This window comes from Phyllobates terribilis, unplaced genomic scaffold (assembly GCF_046119375.1).
Source record: "Phyllobates terribilis strain yellow unplaced genomic scaffold, ASM4611937v1 Scaffold_1__5_contigs__length_1240528914, whole genome shotgun sequence".
Lineage (NCBI taxonomy): Eukaryota > Metazoa > Chordata > Amphibia > Anura > Dendrobatidae > Phyllobates > Phyllobates terribilis.
Window position 1 is genome coordinate 120,450,329 of NW_027362761.1, and position 12,630 is coordinate 120,462,958.

The 12,630-nt window shown below is 47.4% G+C and overlaps 1 long non-coding RNA gene across 3 annotated transcripts in view; it reads right to left on the reverse strand.

Annotated features, from left to right (window-relative positions):
- Positions 1–541: 541 nt before the first annotated feature.
- LOC141224803 (uncharacterized) overlaps positions 542–12,630 on the reverse strand; it is a 154,908-nt gene continuing 142,819 nt past the window's right edge. The window contains exons 3-5 of one of the 3 annotated variants that reach the window (XR_012292288.1): positions 4,670–4,820; positions 1,963–2,118; positions 542–773 (exon numbers count right to left, since the gene is read on the reverse strand). This is a non-coding gene — a long non-coding RNA (uncharacterized lncRNA). Of the gene's footprint in view, positions 774–1,962; positions 2,119–4,664; positions 4,821–12,630 lie in introns of all 3 variants that reach the window. The other 2 variants (XR_012292237.1, XR_012292186.1) reach the window with 2 other exon arrangements.

A 12,630-nucleotide genomic window follows, 5' to 3' on the forward strand; every position in this document is an offset into this window, starting at 1 on the left:
TTAAATTAAAGGACTTTTTCCGTATGTGTCTTTACTTAATTTCCACTACAGGGTTAGTAATGAAGATATCTTATAGATGCCTCTCCATTATTAACCCCTGGGCTTGATGTCAGATGATATTACAAAGCTTGCATCAACCCTAATACTATTACCCCACTTGCCACCACACCAGGGCAAGTGGGAAGGGCTGAGGCTAAGCACCAGAATTGGCGCATCTAATGGATGTGCCATTTCTGGGGCGGTTGAGGGCTGCTGTTCTTAGTCTGGGAGGGGGCCAATACCCATGGCCCCTTCCTAGGCTATTAAAATCAGCCCGCAGCTGACTGCTTAGCCTTTGCTGGTTATTAAATATAGAGGGGAGTGCACGTCATTTTGGGGGGGTGCCCCCTTGTAATAACCAGTAAAGGCTATGCAGGCAGCTGTGAGCTGATATTAACTGCCTGGGAAGCTCCCTGTTTATTATCCCCTTCCAAGACTATAAACATCTGCCCCCAGCTGTCGGCTTTCCCTCAGCTGGTTAAGAATAATATGGGGGACCCCATGCCATTTTTTTTCTTTTATTCTATCCATATCTATTCTATTCTGACGATTCACGCTGTGAATTTACTCTACACGGCTGATGAAATGTTGGGTTTCCTATGAGATGGGTGCGTAAAAATCACACGGCACACGCATTTAGTTCTCTCTCACTTATTGACTTGCTTTAACGAGTCTCGTCCAATTTACGTGGCCTCTCGCAGCATGCTGAAATTTTTTTCTCAGTCCAATCCAAGCTGAAAAAAAAAAAAATCGCAGACAAACATAAAATCATTGACCAACATTAGTTAGAGTGCAATCCGATTTTATATTGGATTGCAATCACCCGTTTTGAACGCGGATGAGTATGAGCCCTAATAGATGCAGAAATGACACACAAAATCTGCAACATCAAAAACTCACCAAATACACTTCATGGGAACTTAGAATAAAAGCGGTCATATGATCATTTTTTATTTCATTTTTTTCCACTACTGATTTAGAAAAATTAAGTACTGTATTTTTTGGACCATAAGACGCACTTTTTTTCCCACATAATTGGGAAGAAAATGGGGGGTGCGTGTGGCATTCCGGTACCTGTTCCACTGCCATAAATGAGAGAGTTGCCGTGTGGCAGTAGATTTGTTCCACTGTGTGGGCACTGTGAGTTAGGGGATATAATACATTGAATTGCAAATTGTACTTTCCTGCCATCTACTGGCCAATGTGTGCATATGAAAGTTAAGTGATTACTCTCCTCACAACAAGCTGCCATTAGTGATGAGCAAGTATGTTTTGTTAACCCTTTCGTCGAGTATGCTCGGGCTGAGCTCCGAGTAGTTACAGCTGCTCAGTGATATGGTTGAATCACTCCCGTGTGCATGATTTGCGACTGTTTTACAGCTGTAAGGGGGTGACCGATGCGGGTCGCAGGTTCCCTCCTTAAGCAGGAAAAATGGTTATAAATTGTGTGGTAAATAGAATTATACCTTCTGCATAGAATCTCATAAGCACTAAAGTTACACGGTTAAAGTACTGCTTTAATATGTTTTCTGCTAAATGCATAATGTGTTTGTGTCATATGTAGAGATTAGTGCCTAAGATCTGTGTTAAGAGACAGCTAGAGGTTAGGTATGAGAGTACAGATGTAGGCACTATAGTAGTTGAAACAGTTAATAGTCTTGTGAGCAGCTTCAGTGTGGGAGGAGCAGGTTCAGTGAAGAACTGAGACATTTCCTGTTTTGCAGAGAGTTAGAGTTGAGTGAGGGACAGTGACTAGAGAAGACTTGTCAGGAGGACACAGGACAAAGTACAGGAGAAGGGTGTGTGTGTGTCACAGTCTGCGAGTTTTTGGACAACCTTATCTGGAAGGTGAATCCGAACAGTCTAAAACAGCGGGGACAACAAGAACAGATGTACATGGAGAGGTCAATGAGGGAACTTCACCTTACATGCCAGGACAGGACAGCCTCATCAGGGAGGTGGATCCAAGCAGGTCAGGCAGTGGGACAGAGAATGGAGTTACCCGGAGAGCTGACGCATTCGGCGTTAATCTTCATATCCAAATCGGTGTCTGTGTCTTTCGTCACTGGTAAAGAGCCGCTGTATGTGAAGAGATCACAAAGAGACTGTATTACTTGTTACTCCCTGTATGTGACTGTAGCTGCAAGTAAAGAAGTTTTTACATTTGTAAGCTGGTCTGGTTTTCTCCTTCTGAAGGCTAAAAGACTCAACATCCGGGACGGCGAGGCAGAAGTGAGTATGGAGGTATCCTCCACGGAGACACCACAACACACACACACACCCAGGAATTCTCCGAGTCCCCTTTTTCTGCAGCGGGCCAGGGTGAGGATTTAATCACTGAAACTGATGTGCCACTCGCCACCGACTGCCACCCTGCCCCCCGTTACACTTGGCATAGTCAGCAGGATGCGAAGTCCTCGCATCCAAACAGCGGGGTGAACAGGTCCTGTGACAAGAGAGAGAAGATGCCGGACAAGGACCGCAAGAAAAATGCCCCTGGTGCAGATGAGGCACCTGAAGATAAACAGATAAAACGGAAAGAATTGAAAAACTTGCAAACCAGGATGGTGGACGAAAATGGAGATCTCAAGATGGCGGCCGGCAACGTGAGTCCCAAGATGGCGGATGATGGCGCGGAGGCTGGCGATAGCTCCGCCCATCATGGGCGTCCTGAGCACCAAACGGTGCGGAAAACAGTATGGTATGGACGCCGGGCCAGATGGAGATTGCGGCCCCCTGTGAGCGGTATCCGCCCACGATGGGCGCGGCGAAGAAAGAAGTTCCGCCTACTATTGAAGATCCCAGAAACAGAGTGGGAAGAATTGCCGAAGGTGGCTCTACCCATGGATGGGCGGAGCCTAGATGGAGGATCCCTCATGTCAAGCAGTGCCGCTCCATTGCTGAAGGAGACGGTAAAGCTACAGCAACGTAACACCATGTCCTATCATGGAGGCCTCGGGCGGATGAAATGGGACCGGCGCAAAAAGCGCCAGGAGATTCAGCAGCAGCAGCAGGCGATGAACCAGCCTGTGCGGCCAACTGTGGTGGCCGCAGTACAGCTGGCCGTGGGCCAAAGTGAAAGTGTGAGTCACAGAACAGCATCCCCTGCAGCGGAGTCATTGGGAGCAACGGCCGGCTCCCAGGGAAGCGTACAGTCGGAGTCCCCGAGTCTGTCAACATCACAGACAAGGAGCTGGAGCAACAGCGGGGGATCGGCCTCCAGTGATTCATCCTCTGGGACCACCATCATCTATATCCAAGGCCAGGGAGTGGCCCACTATGGCGGTACCAGGGGAATCCCAGAGTGAGCGGTTGCTTTAAAAGAAGAAAACATCTGGTTGTGCTAGTTGCACGGTGAAGCCTACAAAAAGGAACTGTTCCGCGTTCCTTCGGGCAGGAGCCCCTATTCAGCCCGATGATGACCGGAGGTGGCCAAGGATGTGGTCACTAACAGAGACTGTTCCACGTCTCTTAAAGGGCAAGCGGCCCTGATAGCACCAGGAAGAAATGGTGCTGGCCGGACGGCCAGAAGATGACTTTGTTTGTGTGTTTCCCTCTCTCCAAGTTCTGTTGCGCACGTTGGCGCATTCCCCTGCTGGATTACAGGACTGAACCCTGATAGGGTTAATTGAAGGACTGTGTGCATCTGCTTCATGGACTGTGCTCTTGTATGGAAGCTAGTGAGCAGTACATGGTTCTTAAAGGGACCATACTCAGCAAAAAGGAGGGAGGGGGAGAAAACTGTCAGGACGACCCGAGGATCGTGCCGGGTCCCTGCTCCAGGACTGTCGTAGCAGGATTTGTTGGCCAGCGGGCCTGTGATGGCCATTTTTTTTGGGTCCCAGGAGCAAGGGGACCGGGGTCAGACGGACCCATATTCAAAGGAACTTGAACTCTGTGTTCCAGGGTCCCAACCGAGTTGGAGCGAGGTCAATGTTGACCAGCAAGAAGAAGTGATTAAAGTGAATTGATCTATCGTGCATTTTGATATAAACATATGTGTTGAATGTGCATTGGTGTTTCTTTTTACAGGTGTTGTCATGGTCGGGATGACCATGTTTTAGGAGGGAGGTATGTAAGGGGGTGACCGATGCGTTCGCAGGTTCCCTCCTTAAGCAGGAAAAATGGTTATAAATTGTGTGGTAAATAGAATTATACCTTCTGCATAGAATCTCATAAGCACTAAAGTTACACGGTTAAAGTACTGCTTTAATATGTTTTCTGCTAAATGCATAATGTGTTTGTGTCATATGTAGAGATTAGTGCCTAAGATCTGTGTTAAGAGACAGCTAGAGGTTAGGTATGAGAGTACAGATGTAGGCACTATAGTAGTTGAAACAGTTAATAGTCTTGTGAGCAGCTTCAGTGTGGGAGGAGCAGGTTCAGTGAAGAACTGAGACATTTCCTGTTTTGCAGAGAGTTAGAGTTGAGTGAGGGACAGTGACTAGAGAAGACTTGTCAGGAGGACACAGGACAAAGTACAGGAGAAGGGTGTGTGTGTGTGTGTGTGTGTCACAGTCTGGGAGTTTTTGGACAACCTTATCTGGAAGGTGAATCCGAACAGTCTAAAACAGCGGGGACAACAAGAACAGATGTACATGGAGAGGTCAATGAGGGAACTTCACCTTACATGCCAGGACAGGACAGCCTCATCAGGGAGGTGGATCCAAGCAGGTCAGGCAGTGGGACAGAGAATGGAGTTACCCGGAGAGCTGACGCATTCGGCGTTAATCTTCATATCCAAATCGGTGTCTGTGTCTTTCGTCACTGGTAAAGAGCCGCTGTATGTGAAGAGATCACAAAGAGACTGTATTACTTGTTACTCCCTGTATGTGACTGTAGCTGCAAGTAAAGAAGTTTTTACATTTTTAAGCTGGTCTGGTTTTCTCCTTCTGAAGGCTAAAAGACTCAACATCCGGGACGGCGAGACAGAAGTGAGTATGGAGGTATCCTCCACGGAGACACCACAACACACACACACACCCAGGAATTCTCCGAGTCCCCTTTTTCTGTAGCGGGCCAGGGTGAGGGTTTAATCACTGAAACTGACGTGCCACTCGCCACCGACTGCCACCCTGCCCCACATTACACAGCTTTATTACATGTGAGGAATATGTAAGAAATAGACATTCCTCACATGTATTAAAGCTGTCAAACAGTCACAGATCATGCACACAGGAGCAATTCAAACCGAGCAGCTGTAGATACTCGGTGCTCTCCCGAGCATACTCGGCGAAAGGGTTAACAAAACATACTCGTTCATCACTAGCTGCCATAGAAACGGCTGGGAGGAACCTCCCAGCTCAGGGCACACACTGAATGAGCACTGGTACAAACCAGTTGGGGGCAGTTCAAGCTGCCTAAAGGCCCAGTCACACATAACGAGATCGCTAGCGAGATCGTTATTACGTCACAGTTTTGGGATCGCTGGAGAGTCGTTTCGTGATCGCTGGGGAGCTGTCAAACATGCAGAACTTCCCAACGATTTCGGCCGCCCCAGCGATCTAACTAACGATCTCGGCGGTCGTTGGGATGCTTTCACACAGCAGCTATTTCAACAATCCACACCTTGACAGGGACTGTACTGTGTCACAAAGGCGTGCATAAAATTACGCGAAATCAGGACTCAGTCGAATGAACGGATATCAGCAGCCCGGAGAATTCTGCTAGGATCTGCAATCCAGCACGAGGTCAGAAACAAAGGATGGAATCGCTATTCTGTTGCCTTCTTTATGCACGGCGGAAAATGAGAACGCTGTAGCGACCACCAATCGGGGACGAGGGACGCGGAAAAGTCCAATTTATGCACACCTACGTGTCTCAGTTCTGAATCGCTAACGAGGTCGTTGATAAGGTGTCAAATACAGCGATGCACACTGCCCAGCGGGAGCGCAACGACCCAGGAATGGTCCAGGAAGCTTTGTGACGATCAGCGATCTCACAGCAGGGGCCTGATCATTGCTACCTGTCAGACATAACGAGATCGCTAGCAAGATCGCTATTGCGTCACAAAAAACGTGACGTATCAACGATCTCGCTAGCGATCTCGTTATGTGTGACGGGGCCTTAAGGAAGAGATAGGAGAGATACTATTCTCTCAGATAAGAGTTTTTCAATGCCAGTCCATGTTGGGGGGACATTTTTCCTCACATAATCTCCTTCACAAAAAGAGTGAATCCTCTTCCAGTCAGGAGAGATAACGCTGCACATGGGCTCTCCTGCACACTGGTTATCCTGTTTTGCTTCTAGCAAAGACCAGATCCACGTGGCGGCCATGTCGCTGACTTTGTTCGAACCTACCCCTGCGAGAGGGAACGGTGGGATAAAAACTGTGAGTACATCCACACTTCAGTGTGTTTCCACAGAGATTCAATCTGTGAAGGTCCCTCCATCAGTGCAATATTCCCTCTACTAGCAAGTGAAGAGAACCTCCAGCCACCTTGAGAGGCCATAACCTCACTTATCACATGAGGAGAAAACCATTACTTTCATATGCACAATATACTGTGAACTTTGCCTTTAAGAGAGACTGTACCCCATTACCTCCTTCAGTAAAATTGTTATGGTTACAAGTTTACCTGCGTTTCTGGCTGCTTGAGATTGCACAAACATCACGGGTACTCCAAAACCTGCACCCAGACACCACCGCTACAGGTGTCCTATACCATCCACAAGTGCCACCTCCCACCTTTGAAATTGTCGTGGACATGAGGGAAATGTTGAGGGGTCCAGCGACCCACTCCAGCTACTGTGACATCATTATCTGCTGCTAGTGAGACTACATACCCCAGCTGGCCCTTCTGCAACATCTGGCGCCTCCCCAGTGGCCCACCACATGTATGTTATGGTCCGAACGTAAAGCTTACCGGATAGTTGCGGTGGTGGTGGAGTGGGATCGCAGGGCCCTCCATCCCCTCCATTCTTCAGGAACCCAGCAGCGGCAGCAGAAGAGGTGACATGCTTTGGGCCGGTGTCTGGCTGGGGCCCGGTGAGTGGGGTGGCGGAGAGACAGAGTGGCTTTCCGGTGGCTGCCTTCCTGAAACTGATCTGCAGGAAAATCGCCGCCCAAGCCAGAGCATTCACAGACTGGTTTCTCGGGCAGCCATTTTCCTGTAGATCACAGCCTGAGGCCACCGGAAAGCAGTCTTCCTGAAACTGTGATCTGCAGAAAAAAATCGCTGCCCAAGCTGGAGCATGCACAGACTGGTTGCTCAGGCAGCCATTTTCTTGTAGATCACAGCCTGAGGCCATGGAAAGCCGTGCACGCCGCTCTGCCATGCCGCCCACTGGCTCCCAGCCAGACATCGGCCCCGGGCCTCAGCCAGACATCGGGCCTCAGCCACCTCTCCTCTTCTGCTGCAGCCGCCAGGTTCCTGAGGGAGGGAACGGATGGCCCTGCGATCCAGCTCCACCACCACCGCAACTCCCTGCTGCTGGAGCACCGGCTTCCTGAAGGACATGCCTCCTGTGTGTTACGCTCGCACCCGGACTGACTGGCGTGAGCGTGATTAGTGATCCCACTGTATCATGAACCAAGGAGTGTCTGGAGGGGCGTAACTAAGTATCAACCTGATCCGACCAAGGTCGCACGGCGGCTCAGTCGACTCCGTGAACCAAGGAGGAACCAAGCAGAGGGACCAGGTGCTACTCCAGGTCAGACCCTGGTCACAGCTGTTGACCCACACCGGGGAATGCAGGAACAGGCAGGTTAGACTGGCATATAGACAGGTGGGTACTGGCAAACACGAGCTGAGCAGAGCAAAACCCGCAGATGCAGTAGACAAGCAGAGCAAAACCTGCAGATGCGGTAGACAAGCAGAGCAGAGCAAAACCCGCAGATGCGGTAGACAAGCAGAGCAGAGCAAAACCCGCAGATGCGGTAGACAAGCAGAGCAGAGCAAAACCCGCAGATGCGGTAGACAAGCAGAGCAGAGCAAAACCCGCAGATGCGGTAGACAAGCTGAGCAGAGCAAAACCCGCAGATGCGGTAGACAAGCTGAGCAGAGCAAAACCCGCAGATGCGGTAGACAAGCTGAGCAGAGCAAAACCTGCAGATGCGGTAGACAAGCAGAGCAGAGCAAAACCCGCAGATGCGGTAGAACAAGCAGAGCGGAGCAAAACCGCAGGTGCGGCAAACAAGCGAAGCAGAGCGGAACCGCCGGAGCGGTGAACAAGCAGAGCAGAAGGTGAAGGCAGATAGGACAGGGCTCTGTTCACATGGAACAGACTGGAAAATACAGGAAGATGGTTAAAACACAGGAGGTAGATACGGAGGCAGGGAAAGGGGACAAGCAGAACCAGATACACACAAGGTACTTACAATGAAGTAGCTAGTGGACACAAAACTCACAAACAGAAGTACAGAGACAACGAGTTGGAGTTAGGTGCAAGTTCAGACACTGCAGGCAAAGGGAAGGTACGGACATAGAGATAAACAAGTAACGGGCTAGGACACTGTTAAGACAGGAACTGAACCGGGAATAAGACACAGGGACGAGCCTGGGAACTCAGCCCCCAGGGTGGAGGAAACAGACTAGAAGTCAAAAATACAAGTAGCGGCCCTGGGTACTCGGCACCCAGGGTAGTGGAAACAGACTAGAAGTCACAGGTACAGGAAGAGGCCCTGGGTACTCAGCCCCAGGGTGGCGGACAGACTAGAGCCAGGACAGGACCTGGCACCTCAGTTGAAAAAGACAAACTGAGTGAAAGTGTTGCTCAGGCACCTCCTACTGGGTGGAGGGGGTTTAAGTATCCAGTGACTCACAGCAATAGGTTGGGGATGCATTAGGACTGTGCACACGGTAGCTATAAGAAACAAGCAGAAAGCCGCGCCGACGCCCTAAGCAATCAGACAAGAGACATGGACACAGCAGGAACTGAAACAAAGAGTGCAGCATGGACTGACAGGTAAGATTGCGGTCTTGCATGGTGGGAGGTGGTGCACCATGCAAGCACGCCGCAAGGAATGTTACACTGTGACCCTCGCTTCACCGCCCCCCAGGTAAGATACCTATTCAAACTATAAGACGGACCCCCATCTTATAAAAAAAATTTTTTTTCCTATATTCCACCCCAAAATTTGGGGTGCATCTCATGGGCCGGTGCATTTTATAGTCCGAAAAAATACGGTACATCTTAAGTATATCTATGAAGTGTCTCCTGATGGAACTAGGCACTCTCCAATCAAAAAGCTGCAAAGGAATAGCTTTGATAAATAAAAACATCTTCCAAAAACTTTATTGGGGTATGTACACATTACATCTTTTACAAGCAAATTCTGTCTGGAACTCCCCTGAAAAAGTGCAGCAAAACCGCAGCCAAAAAATTATCCTGGTGCACAGCAATGTATAAATGATGTTGCTGTATACATGTTCAGTCTTTTGTTCATTTTTTTAACCACTTCAGGGTTCAAACACCATGAAGCAGGTAAAAGAAGGAACATGTTCACTTTTTCTAATTCTTTATAATTGAAAGTATAGGAAAAAACACTGGCGGTTGTGCTGCTGCAGAAAACAATGGCTAAACCCAAAAGGTATGGGCACATGGAATCATTTTGCTGAGTTTTTGTAGCGGAAACTGAGCAAAAACACCTAATTTTTGAGGCGTCTTAAGTTTCTGAGGCGGATTTGGTGAGTATCTGCTCAGTTTTGTTCCAAAATCTCCTAAAAACTGAACATCTTTTTCAAGTAGGTACGCTCTGTAACTTCCTGAAAAAGCTCTAAATACACTCTAAAAACAATTAACATATGCATTTGAAACTAAGAACCACCTGCTATGCATATATTCAGTCTTTTGAGCTTCTTTTAACCCCTTCAGATTTCCAAAGACTCAAAACGGTTAAAAGAAGTGACCTGATCATTCTTGAGGTGGCCTCTTGGAAGCTGCTCACTAGCTTATTCAATACAAGTTTTAAATAAAATAAAAGCTAACAGCCAAAGACATTGGGAAAAAAATGACCAAAAAGGAACCAGAGAATACGCTTCAGGACAGAAGATGCCAATGTGTCGTGAAGAGTCTTCCGTCTGAAAAACACAAATGGTTTGCAAACATACAAGGTGTTATTCACACATCCATGGAAAAAATCAGTATTTTTGATCAATGTGTCTTCAGTGTATGATCCGTGTGTCTGTTTTTACCATCAGTGTGTCATCAGCGTTTGGAAACTGTGTCCGTTTACACCATCAGTGTGTCATTGGTGTTTTTCACGGAAGGATAAATACATTACAAATCTTATGCTATCCTTTGCAATATTACAAAAGGAAGCCATCCGTGTGCTGTATGCATTTTACACGGACTCATGGACTTGAATTGGCACTTTTCATCTCTGCTGCTGGAAAAAAATGGACATGTCTCCGTGAGGATTGCAAAACCAGAAAAACATGGCAAGTGAATAGCGTCATAGATTATGAACATGCAACACAGACGTGTGAGTGAGGCCTAAAAGAGATTGCTTGCACATATCCAAAGGGTATGTTCACACTGAGTTTTTGGATCAGAAACTGGAATTCAAAAACCACGAGTTTTCATTGAAAAAACTAAGTGTAAACATACCCCCAAGAGTATGTTCACACAATGTTTTTTTACAAGTGGGCTTGGAGTGGGCCCACTCCAGAACCTGAATGAGAAAACATTAATAAAATACTCAAAAGAATGAACATATTTATATCCACGTAAAAAGACATGTTCATATTTACAAGCGTTTGAGCGTCTTTCAACTACTTCAAGTTTCCAAAGATGCCAAGCAACTAAAAGAAATTACTTGACAATTATTTAGGTGCCTTCTGCTCTGAATATGCTCTATACTTTCCAATACAAGTCAATGAGAAGACTCAAGAGACGTCCAGATGCCCTTTTCAGCATTTTCTCATCATTTTTGCGTCAAAAACTTCACTTTACCAGTTTCAAATACTCGCCAAAAATGTAGGGAAAATATTAAAAACCCGCCGTTGGTCAAAAAATTTGAAAAAGCATTCAGGAAATGGCCAAAAAAATTGCTACAAAAAGACACTTCACGTTTTCAAAAAGACAGAAAAAATAAGTGTTTTCTGAAGCGTCTTCTGCTTGAAATACAGATTTTTTGGCCACCTGAACATGGCATCATATGCACATACCCTAGGGATGGAGAGTTTCCACTAGAAAACTTTTCTTTTTTGACCACCTCAAAAAACTCCATGTGAACATGTAAGGAAATGAACATACTGTCCACGTTCTCCCTTGAAGACAGGTGGGTTGTTATGATGCATTTGAATGTATAATGTGTATTGTGACATGCATTATTGGTGACAGCGTCACGTTCTGCCCAATTGTAGGGAGAGTTAGAGTTAATAGCTGGGACTAGCCCAGAGTGGGAGGGGATAAAATAAAGGGACAGAGACAGTTTCTTGTCAGGAGGTCAGATAGGGCTCAGCCTGCAGTAGAAGCAGACCTAAAGTCTGACCAGAGAGCAGAGTCACGTGACGTGGGTGTCCCTGTCGTGAGTGAAGACCAGTGGATAGAAGGCAGTGGATAGCAAGATCTGTAGCATAGATGAGGAAAAGTGACACAAAGAAAGAGTGAAGCACTAGAGACGGGTCCTGGGACAAGACACCTAGCAGTATTGCCCCAAGTTTATAACTCAGAGTTGTAACGGGTCAGGACGGAACAGGGAATGTGAGATGAAGAGAGTGACTCTGGTGGTAGTTCCAAGGCGTCAGCAAACAGATAAGATAGGTAAAGGCCATAGTGGCAGTCTAGCTCCTCTAAGGGGAAAAGAGGAGAGGAACCGTGGGTTGAAGTATAGGACTCTCACTTACTGGACTGTAGTATTGTGCTGGGATGCGGTGAAGGTGGAGGAATTTATGCATCACCTATCTATTGTACATTATTCCCACCAAGTTACTGATCAGTAAAAAACTGTTTATTGTTGACTGGTGGTCTCCCTCATTGAACTTTTCACCATCTGGTCCTGGCTAGCCAAAGTCACCGGCACTGCGCGGCCTGCAAGGGCGTTAGGCTGTGTGCCCACGTAGCATTTTTCAAGCGTATATGCTGCGGAATTTCCGCAGCGTAAACGCTTGAAAAACTCATGTATATCCGCACCCCATGGTCCCCAATGGGATTCCGCAAGTTCTATGCACATGCTGCGGATTTTTCCGCAGCGTTTATGCCGCGTTCAAAAATCCGCAGCATGTCATTTAATTTTGCGTTTCCGCAAGCGGAATTGCCTTTGTCCAATGCATAAAAAACGCAAGGCAATTCCGCATGTGGAAAACGCGTGATAAACGCGCGAAAAATGCGCGATAAACGCGTGCGGAATTCCGCATGCGTTTTTCCGGGAGAGGACTTGCATTTATGCAGCAGAAATATTCTGCTTCATAAATGCAACGTGGGCACATAGCCTTATGGCCCCGTAGAGAAAGTCCACACACCCAGCCAGGACCCCCATCTTCATGTAGCGTGCTGGGGAGTGAAAGATAAATACCTTGCCCACAGCTACCGCCCCGCGCCACATTAACACATACCCTGAGGTCTATATTGGAAAGAAAATTTGCAAATTTTACCTCCAGATATTCTCAGGTAAAATCCTCAACAGAATAAAGTAGAAAGAATTTG